Source organism: Nothobranchius furzeri, chromosome 8 (genome assembly GCF_043380555.1).
Source record: "Nothobranchius furzeri strain GRZ-AD chromosome 8, NfurGRZ-RIMD1, whole genome shotgun sequence".
Classification (NCBI taxonomy): domain Eukaryota; kingdom Metazoa; phylum Chordata; class Actinopteri; order Cyprinodontiformes; family Nothobranchiidae; genus Nothobranchius; species Nothobranchius furzeri.
In genome coordinates this window covers 39,605,391-39,616,564 of record NC_091748.1, presented here as the reverse complement: position 1 = coordinate 39,616,564, position 11,174 = coordinate 39,605,391, and positions in this window count along the sequence as shown.

Genomic DNA, 11,174 nt, shown 5'->3' with positions numbered 1-11,174 from the left:
AACAAGCAGTATCTTTCTGACATCATAAAGAAACAAGCAGTCTCCTCCTGATATAATGTAGAAACAAGATATATATGTCTGATAAATATCAGAATATATATATATATATATATATATATATATATATATATATATATATATATATATATATATATATATATGCTTGTTGAATATAAATCTTCATTAAAACATATAAATGTTTGTTTTTAAAAACATTAAAATCATCATTAAAACGTTTAAATTTTCATTAAAACGTTAAAATGTTCATGAAAACATTAAAATGTTCATTAAAACGTTTAAATCTTCATTTTTAAAAAGTTTAAATGTTCATTAAAATGTTTAAATGTTCATTAAAACATTAAAATGTTCATTAAAACGTTAAATTCTTCATTCAAACGTTAAACTGTTCATTAAAACGTTAAAATGTTCATTTTTAAAACGTTAAAATGTTCATTAAAATGTTAAAATCTTCATTAAAACGTTGAAACCTTCATTTTTAAAAACGTTAAAATGTTCATTAAAACGTTTAAATGTTCATGAAAACGTTAAAATGTTCATTTAAACATTTAAATGTTCATTAAAACGTTAAAACCTTCATTAAATCGTTAAAATCTTCATTTTTAAAAACGTTAAAATGTTCATCAAAATGTTAAAATCTTCATTAAAACGTTAAAATCTTCATTAAAACGTTAAAATCTTCATTAAAATGTTTAAATGTTCATTTTTAAAAACGTTAAAATGTTCATTAAAATGTTTAAATATTCAATAAAACGTTAAATTCTTCATTAAAAGGTTTAAATGTTCATTTTTAAAAACGTTTGAAGGTTCATTAAAACTTTAAAATGTTCAATAATTGAAACAAGCAGTCTCCTTCTGACATCATAAAGAAACAAGCAGTCTCCTGACATCATAAAGAAACAAGCAGTCTGCCTCTGACATCATAAAGAAACAAGCAGTATCTTTCTGACATCATAAAGAAACAAGCAGTCTCCTCCTGATATCATGTAGAAACAAGATATATATGTCTGATATATATCAGAATATATATATGCTTGTTGAATATAAATCTTCATTAAAACGTTTAAATGTTCGTTTTTTAAAAACATTAAAATCATGATTAAAACGTTTAAATTTTCATTAAAACGTTAAAATCTTCATTAAAACATTAAAATGTTCATTAAAACGTTTAAATGTTCATTAAAACAATAAATTCTTCATTAAAACGTTTAAATGTTCATTTTTAAAACGTTAAAATGGTCATTAAAATGTTTAAATGTTCATTAAAACGTTAAAATGTTCATTAAAACGTTAAATTATTCATTAAAACGTTAAAATGTTCATTAAAACGTTAAAATGTTCATTTTTAAAATGTTAAAATGTTCATTAAAATGTTAAAATCTTCATTAAAACGTTGAAACATTCATTTTTAAAAACGTTAAAATGTTCATTAAAACATTTAAATGTTCATGAAAACGTTAAAATGTTCATTTAAACATTTAAATGTTCATTAAAATGTTAAAACCTTCATAAAAACGTTAAAATCGTCATTTTTAAAAACGTTAAAATGTTCATCTAAACGTTAAAATTTTCATTAAAACGTTTAAATGTTCATTAAATCGTTAAAATCTTCATTAAAACGTTAAAATGTTCATTTTTAAAACGTTAAAATGTTCATTAAAATGTTAAAATCTTCATTAAAACGTTGAAACCTTCATTTTTAAAAACGTTCAAATGTTCATTAAAACATTAAAATGTTCATGAAAACGTTAAAATTTTCATTTAAACATTTAAATGTTCATTAAAACGTTAAAACCTTCATTAAATCGTTAAAATCTTCATTTTTAAAAACGTTAAAATGTTCATCAAAATGTTAAAATGTTCATTAAAACGTTTAAATGTTCATTAAAACGTTAAAATCTTCATTAAAACGTTAAAATCTTCATTAAAACGTTAAAATCTTCATTAAAATGTTTAAATGTTCATTTTTAAAAATGTTAAAATGTTCATTAAAATGTTTAAATATTCAATAAAACGTTAAATTCTTCATTAAAACGTTTAAATGTTCATTTTTAAAAACATTTAAAGGTTCATTAAAACTTTAAAATCTTCAATTATTGAAACAAGCAGTCTCCTTCTGACATCATAAGGAAACAAGCAGTCTCCTGACATCATAAGGAAACAAGCAGTCTCCTGACATCATAAGGAAACAAGCATATCTTTCTGACATCATAAAGAAACAAGCAGTCTCCTCCTGATATCATGTAGAAACAAGATATATATGTCTGATATATATCAGAATATATATATGCTTGTTGAATATAAATCTTCATTAAAACGTTTAAATGTTCGTTTTTTAAAAACAATAAAATCATCATTAAAACGTTTAAATTTTCATTAAAACGTTAAAATCTTCATTAAAACATTAAAATGTTCATTAAAACGTTAAAATGTTCATTAAAACAATAAATTCTTCATTAAAACGTTTAAATGTTCATTTTTAAAACGTTAAAATGTTCATTAAAATGTTAAAATGTTCATGAAAACGTTAAAATGTTCATTAAAACGTTAAATTCTTCATTAAAACGTTAAACTGTTCATTAAAACATTAAAATGTTCAGTTTTAAAACGTTAAAATGTTCTTTAAAATGTTAAAATCTTCATTAAAACGTTGAAACCTTCATTTTTAAAAACGTTAAAATATTCATTAAAACGTTTAAATGTTCATGAAAACGTTAAAATGTTCATTTAAACATTTAAATGTTCAATAAAATGTTAAAACCTTCATTAAAACGTTAAAATCTTCATTTTTAAAAACGTTAAAATGTTCATCAAAATGTTAAAATGTTCATTAAAACGTTTAAATGTTCATTAAAACGTTAAAATCTTCATTAAAACGTTTAAATGTTCATTAAAACGTTAAAATGTTCAATTATTGAAACAAGCAGTCTCCTTCTGACATCATAAAGAAACAAGCAGTCTCCTGACATCATAAAGAAACAAGCAGTCTGCCTCTGACATCATAAAGAAACAAGCAGTCTGCCTCTGACATCATAAAGAAACAAGCAGTCTGCCTCTGACATCATAAAGAAACAAGCAGTCTGCCTCTGACATCATAAAGAAACAAGCAGTCTCCTGATATCATGTAGAAACAAGATATATATGTCTGATATATATCAGAATATATATATGCTTGTTGAATATAAATCTTCATTAAAACGTTTAAATGTTCGTTTTTTAAAAACATTAAAATCATCATTAAAACGTTTAAATTTTCATTAAAATGTTAAAATCTTCATTAAAACATTAAAATGTTCATTAAAACGTTAAAATGTTCATTAAAACAATAAATTCTTCATTTAAACGTTTAAATGTTCATTTTTAAAACGTTAAAATGTTCATTAAAACGTTAAATTTTTCATTAAAACGTTAAACTGTTCATTAAAACGTTAAAATGTTCATTTTTAAAACGTTAAAATGTTCATTAAAATGTTAAAATCTTCATTAAAACGTTGAAACCTTCATTTTTAAAAACGTTAAAATGTTCATTAAAACGTTTAAATGTTCATGAAAACGTTAAAATGTTCATTTAAACATTTAAATGTTCATTAAAATGTTAAAACCTTCATTAAAACGTTAAAATCTTCACTTTTTAAAAACGTTAAAATCTTCATTAAAACGTTGAAACCTTCATTTTTAAAAACGTTAAAATGTTCATTAAAACGTTTAAATGTTCATGAAAACGTTAAAATGTTCATTTAAACGTTTAAATGTTCATTAAAATGTTAAAATCTTCAGTGAAATGTTTATATGTTCATTTTGAAAAACGTTAAAACGTTCATTAAAATGTTTAAATATTCAATAAAACGGTAATTTCTTCATTAAAACGTTTAAATGTTCATTTTTAAAACCGTTTAAAGGTTCATTAAAACGTTAAAATCTTCATTAAAATGTTTAAATTTTCATTTTTAATAACGTTAAAATGTTCATTAAATGTTTAAATATTCAATAAAACGTTAAATTCTTCATTAAAACGTTTAAATGGTCATTTTTAAAATCGTTTAAAGGTTCATTAAAACGTTGAAAAGTTCATTTATTGAAACAAGCAGTCTCCTTCTGACATCATAAAGAAACAAGCAGTCTGCCTCTGATATTATAAAGAAACAAGCAGTCTGCCTCTGACATCATAAAGAAACAAGCAGTCTGCCTCTGACATCATAAAGAAACAAGCAGTATCTTTCTGACATCATAAAGAAACAAGCAGTCTCCTCCTGATATAATGTAGAAACAAGATATATATGTCTGATAAATATCAGAATATATATATATGCTTGTTGAATATAAATCTTCATTAAAACATATAAATGTTCGTTTTTAAAAACATTAAAATCATCATTAAAACGTTTAAATTTTCATTAAAACGTTAAAATGTTCATGAAAACATTAAAATGTTCATTAAAACGTTTAAATCTTCATTTTTAAAAAGTTTAAATGTTCATTAAAATGTTTAAATGTTCATTAAAACATTAAAATGTTCATTAAAACGTTAAATTCTTCATTAAAACGTTAAACTGTTCATTAAAACGTTAAAATGTTCATTTTTAAAACGTTAAAATGTTCATTAAAATGTTATAATCTTCATTAAAACGTTGAAACCTTCATTTTTAAAAACGTTAAAATGTTCATTAAAACGTTTAAATGTTCATGAAAACGTTAAAATGTTCATTTAAACATTTAAATGTTCATTAAAACGTTAAAACCTTCATTAAATCGTTAAAATCTTCATTTTTAAAAACGTTAAAATGTTCATTAAAACGTTTAAATGTTCATTAAAACGTTAAAATCTTCATTAAAACGTTAAAATCTTCATTAAAATGTTAAAATGTTCATTAAAACGTTAAAATCTTCATTAAAATGTTTAAATGTTCATTTTTAAAAACGTTAAAATGTTCATTAAAATGTTTAAATATTCAATAAAACGTTAAATTCTTCATTAAAAGGTTTAAATGTTCATTTTTAAAAACGTTTGAAGGTTCATTAAAACTTTAAAATGGTCAATAATTGAAACAAGCAGTCTCCTTCTGACATCATAAAGAAACAAGCAGTCTCCTGACATCATAAAGAAACAAGCAGTCTGCCTCTGACATCATAAAGAAACAAGCAGTCTCCTCCTGATATCATGTAGAAACAAGATATATATGTCTGATATATATCAGAATATATATATGCTTGTTGAATATAAATCTTCATTAAAACGTTTAAATGTTCGTTTTTTAAAAACATTAAAATCATGATTAAAACGTTTAAATTTTCATTAAAACGTTAAAATCTTCATTAAAACATTAAAATGTTCATTAAAACGTTTAAATGTTCATTAAAACAATAAATTCTTCATTAAAACGTTTAAATGTTCATTTTTAAAACGTTAAAATGGTCATTAAAATGTTTAAATGTTCATTAAAACGTTAAAATGTTCATTAAAACGTTAAATTATTCATTAAAACGTTAAAATGTTCATTAAAACGTTAAAATGTTCATTTTTAAAATGTTAAAATGTTCATTAAAATGTTAAAATCTTCATTAAAACGTTGAAACATTCATTTTTAAAAACGTTAAAATGTTCATTAAAACATTTAAATGTTCATGAAAACGTTAAAATGTTCATTTAAACATTTAAATGTTCATTAAAATGTTAAAACCTTCATAAAAACGTTAAAATCGTCATTTTTAAAAACGTTAAAATGTTCATCTAAACGTTAAAATTTTCATTAAAACGTTTAAATGTTCATTAAATCGTTAAAATCTTCATTAAAACGTTAAAATGTTCATTTTTAAAACGTTAAAATGTTCATTAAAATGTTAAAATCTTCATTAAAACGTTGAAACCTTCATTTTTAAAAACGTTCAAATGTTCATTAAAACATTAAAATGTTCATGAAAACGTTAAAATTTTCATTTAAACATTTAAATGTTCATTAAAACGTTAAAACCTTCATTAAATCGTTAAAATCTTCATTAAAATGTTTAAATGTTCATTTTTAAAAATGTTAAAATGTTCATTAAAATGTTTAAATATTCAATAAAACGTTAAATTCTTCATTAAAACGTTTAAATGTTCATTTTTAAAAACGTTTAAAGGTTCATTAAAACTTTAAAATCTTCAATTATTGAAACAAGCAGTCTCCTTCTGACATCATAAGGAAACAAGCAGTCTCCTGACATCATAAGGAAACAAGCATATCTTTCTGACATCATAAAGAAACAAGCAGTCTCCTCCTGATATCATGTAGAAACAAGATATATATGTCTGATATATATCAGAATATATATATGCTTGTTGAATATAAATCTTCATTAAAACGTTTAAATGTTCGTTTTTTAAAAACATTAAAATCATCATTAAAACGTTTAAATTTTCATTAAAACGTTAAAATCTTCATTAAAACATTAAAATGTTCATTAAAACGTTAAAATGTTCATTAAAACAATAAATTCTTCATTAAAACGTTTAAATGTTCATTTTTAAAACGTTAAAATGTTCATTAAAATGTTAAAATGTTCATGAAAACGTTAAAATGTTCATTAAAACGTTAAATTCTTCATTAAAACGTTAAACTGTTCATCAAAACGTTAAAATGTTCATTAAAACGTTTAAATGTTCATTAAAACGTTAAAATCTTCATTAAAACGTTAAAATCTTCATTAAAATGTTTAAATGTTCATTTTTAAAAATGTTAAAATGTTCATTAAAATGTTTAAATATTCAATAAAACGTTAAATTCTTCATTAAAACGTTTAAATGTTCATTTTTAAAAACGTTTAAAGGTTCATTAAAACTTTAAAATCTTCAATTATTGAAACAAGCAGTCTCCTTCTGACATCATAAGGAAACAAGCAGTCTCCTGACATCATAAGGAAACAAGCATATCTTTCTGACATCATAAAGAAACAAGCAGTCTCCTCCTGATATCATGTAGAAACAAGATATATATGTCTGATATATATCAGAATATATATATGCTTGTTGAATATAAATCTTCATTAAAACGTTTAAATGTTCGTTTTTTAAAAACATTAAAATCATCATTAAAACGTTTAAATTTTCATTAAAACGTTAAAATCTTCATTAAAACATTAAAATGTTCATTAAAACGTTAAAATGTTCATTAAAACAATAAATTCTTCATTAAAACGTTTAAATGTTCATTTTTAAAACGTTAAAATGTTCATTAAAATGTTAAAATGTTCATGAAAACGTTAAAATGTTCATTAAAACGTTAAATTCTTCATTAAAACGTTAAACTGTTCATTAAAACGTTAAAATGTTCAATTTTAAAACGTTAAAATGTTCTTTAAAATGTTAAAATCTTCATTAAAACGTTGAAACCTTCATTTTTAAAAACGTTAAAATATTCATTAAAACGTTTAAATGTTCATGAAAACGTTAAAATGTTCATTTAAACATTTAAATGTTCAATAAAATGTTAAAACCTTCATTAAAACGTTAAAATCTTCATTTTTAAAAACGTTAAAATGTTCATCAAAATGTTAAAATGTTCATTAAAACGTTTAAATGTTCATTAAAACGTTAAAATCTTCATTAAAACGTTTAAATGTTCATTAAAACGTTAAAATGTTCAATTATTGAAACAAGCAGTCTCCTTCTGACATCATAAAGAAACAAGCAGTCTGCCTCTGACATCATAAAGAAACAAGCAGTCTGCCTCTGACATCATAAAGAAACAAGCAGTCTGCCTCTGACATCATAAAGAAACAAGCAGTCTCCTCCTGATATCATGTAGAAACAAGATATATATGTCTGATATATATCAGAATATATATATGCTTGTTGAATATAAATCTTCATTAAAACGTTTAAATGTTCGTTTTTTAAAAACATTAAAATCATCATTAAAACGTTTAAATTTTCATTAAAATGTTAAAATCTTCATTAAAACATTAAAATGTTCATTAAAACGTTAAAATGTTCATTAAAACAATAAATTCTTCATTTAAACGTTTAAATGTTCATTTTTAAAACATTAAAATGTTCATTAAAACGTTAAATTTTTCATTAAAACGTTAAACTGTTCATTAAAACGTTAAAATGTTCATTTTTAAAACGTTAAAATGTTCATTAAAATGTTAAAATCTTCATTAAAACGTTGAAACCTTCATTTTTAAAAACGTTAAAATGTTCATTAAAACGTTTAAATGTTCATGAAAACGTTAAAATGTTCATTTAAACATTTAAATGTTCATTAAAATGTTAAAACCTTCATTAAAACGTTAAAATCTTCACTTTTTAAAAACGTTAAAATGTTCATCAAAACGTTAAAATGTTCATTAAAACGTTAAAATCTTCATTAAAACGTTAAAATCTTCATTAAAACGTTTAAATGTTCATTAAAACGTTAAAATCTTCATTAAAATGTTTGGTAACACTTTATAATAAATACATCTTATTTAGCCTTACTTACACATGAACAAACATGTAAGTAACTACTAACAAATAATTAATTAACAATGACTCTTACTTAATAAACAATTAACCAATGCATTAATTAATGCTTTGTTTTTAATGATTAGTCCCTTGTAAAAGCTCTTTTCTCATTTCTTATTCATGTGTAACAAACCATTAACAAAGTGCTTTTAAGCAACTGACAAACACATTAATTAATGCTTCACTTCTAATGACTAGTTTCATGTAAAAGCTGTTTATTTATGGCTTATTCATACTTAACAAACCATGAACAAAGTTCTTATTAATCCATTTATGCATTATTAATTAAGTGGATAGCTAATAGCTAATTAAGCCTATTTTGAGACTCTTTCTAAAGTGAAGACTATTTATGTGTAATTAAATTTTTGTTAACATATTTAAGCTTTCTATGGACCTGGTGTCCGTACTGAAGACTACGACTTTAATGAAAAAAGAATACATGACACTGGAATGAGGGAAATATCCTTTGTATTTACATTTTGTAGATTTGTATAACATACTGTATTTATATCAAACAATGAAACAGTGCCTCATCAACATACATAGCACCTGCACTGGCTAACACTAAATTATTATAACAAACTAAAATATGTGCATAAGTGCAAATAAAGCAGACTCCATCGAAACATGTAAAGGTAAATAAAATGCTTGACCTGTGGTTCTGAACGAAATATTTATGTTTGAAGAAAAAAAAACTAAATGAACATAAAAATATCAACACCCGCAGTGGTTAACACAAAATATTCATAACAATATTTATTTTTTGTCAGTGCAAATAGTTGTTGTAGACAGAACTCTGAACGGGCAACAGTAAATCAGTATCTTGACAGTGGTCATTCTTGTAAACAGAACTGTGAAATACTCGAGACACCAATGATGGAAAACAAGGCAGTATTTCCTTACTTTATCTTAAAAGGCAGTAGCTTTCCATTGGTTTTGTAGTCTTTAACCAGCTGTTTTACCTCTGGATCCTCTGCAATTGCAAATGCACAGTGTGCTGCAAACACAGAGAGTTTAACCTGATTGCTGTAGTTTTGTAAGACTTCTGCATACTTTCTCGGTGCAGCAATTGACAGTTCTGCAATGGGAGCGGTTATTACGATGGTGTTCCGATCCACTCCGTAGCGCTTAAATGCTCGGGCCATTGTCCCCCCTTTCCTGTAAAGCTTGAGCAGAGATTGGTACCTGGACACAACCTGATTTGGAGATTGGGCTGGAATCAAAATTCAGAAAACATAACCAGATTAGCAATGTCAAAAAAAAAAGTAATGTAACAATGACTTGAATGAATTAATATTCAAATAAAACTAAAATTTGTAACATTTTTGCCCCTCTGATAATCTTTGTCCTTAATCTTCTTTGATGTTTTTGCCTTTTCCTTTTTCAGTCTTTTTTTGGTCTTTCTCTTCTTCTTCTTGTCATCATCGTCAGGACAGTGGTGATGAGCACTCTGAAGACACAGACGAACATTGTGTTGTGTCTGAAGAAAGACTTCTTGTGTCTTCTGAATCCTTTTCAGAGGGTGTGTCCTTTTTGAGAACTGTAAAACAATATAAAAAGGAAAATTAATTATAAAACTGTCTAACTGTATAGTTATAATGTTAGAGCAAATATAAAAATTCAGGGGCAACATTCAGTTAATTGTAGTGAGAGTAACCTGATGCCAACTGTTCTTTCAGAAAGTCTCGTTTCTTTGTCAGCTCATTGATTTTTTCATTTTGCCATTGCACCTTCATCTCCAGCATTTCAATTTCATTGGGCCTTTTTTCAACCAACAAACCAGTTGGGGCTGTTGAAACACCTGAGACAGTGGGCACAGAGAAGTTCACTTATAAACTTAAAGAAAACTAAAAAGCTACATTGACTTGTGTAAGCAACATTGGAAACAAGATAATTAATTCAATTAATAAAAATAAACTTGCAAAAAACACAATACATACATATATATACACACACGTGATTAAGGACAATTATTTCCAAGCTAAAATGTCTTACCTTGCCAGACACTGCGTTACTTTGTGCCGTTTTTGTATTCAACATGTTTTATGTTAAGTTTCTAGCACATTTGTGAGCAAGAACTCTAATTATAATCATTAAAAACAATGCAACCATTGTATTGAAAAGAAAATGATCTATAAGACTGAGCAAACCATACACGGACACACTGTAATATTACATTTGTATGTGTATTTTACACAATTGTGTAATAACATTTGTGCATTAATGTGTTCCGGTTTGAGGCTTGCAAGTGAAGCTGGGGTTTGCGTTGCTCCGAGCCGAGCACGTCACGTGACACCGGGGTAGCTGCTCCCCATGCTAATTAGCTCGTTAGCAAATCTCAAGAAAAGCAAACAACTTACTGCCTTTTTGACTGCTCGTCGCTTTCTCCGTGCCAGACTCCTCACTGGAATGGAACGTGGTGACCCAGGCACGGGTCTGAATGGCTTTTCGAACACGCTTTGGTGGCATACCTGCACTGTTAACATATGTTTCAGCTTTACTCGTATGAACGGCAGAGTATGTTCCGTCCTCTTTTGATGACGTAACCAAAGTCAGACCGTAATAACAGCGGGAATTTTCCACAGCGCATGCGCATTGAACAACGCGCCAGTTGCAGTCCTTTGAATGACATGCAGGTAGAAGGATAAACATGACCCGGTTCACGCATCTCAGG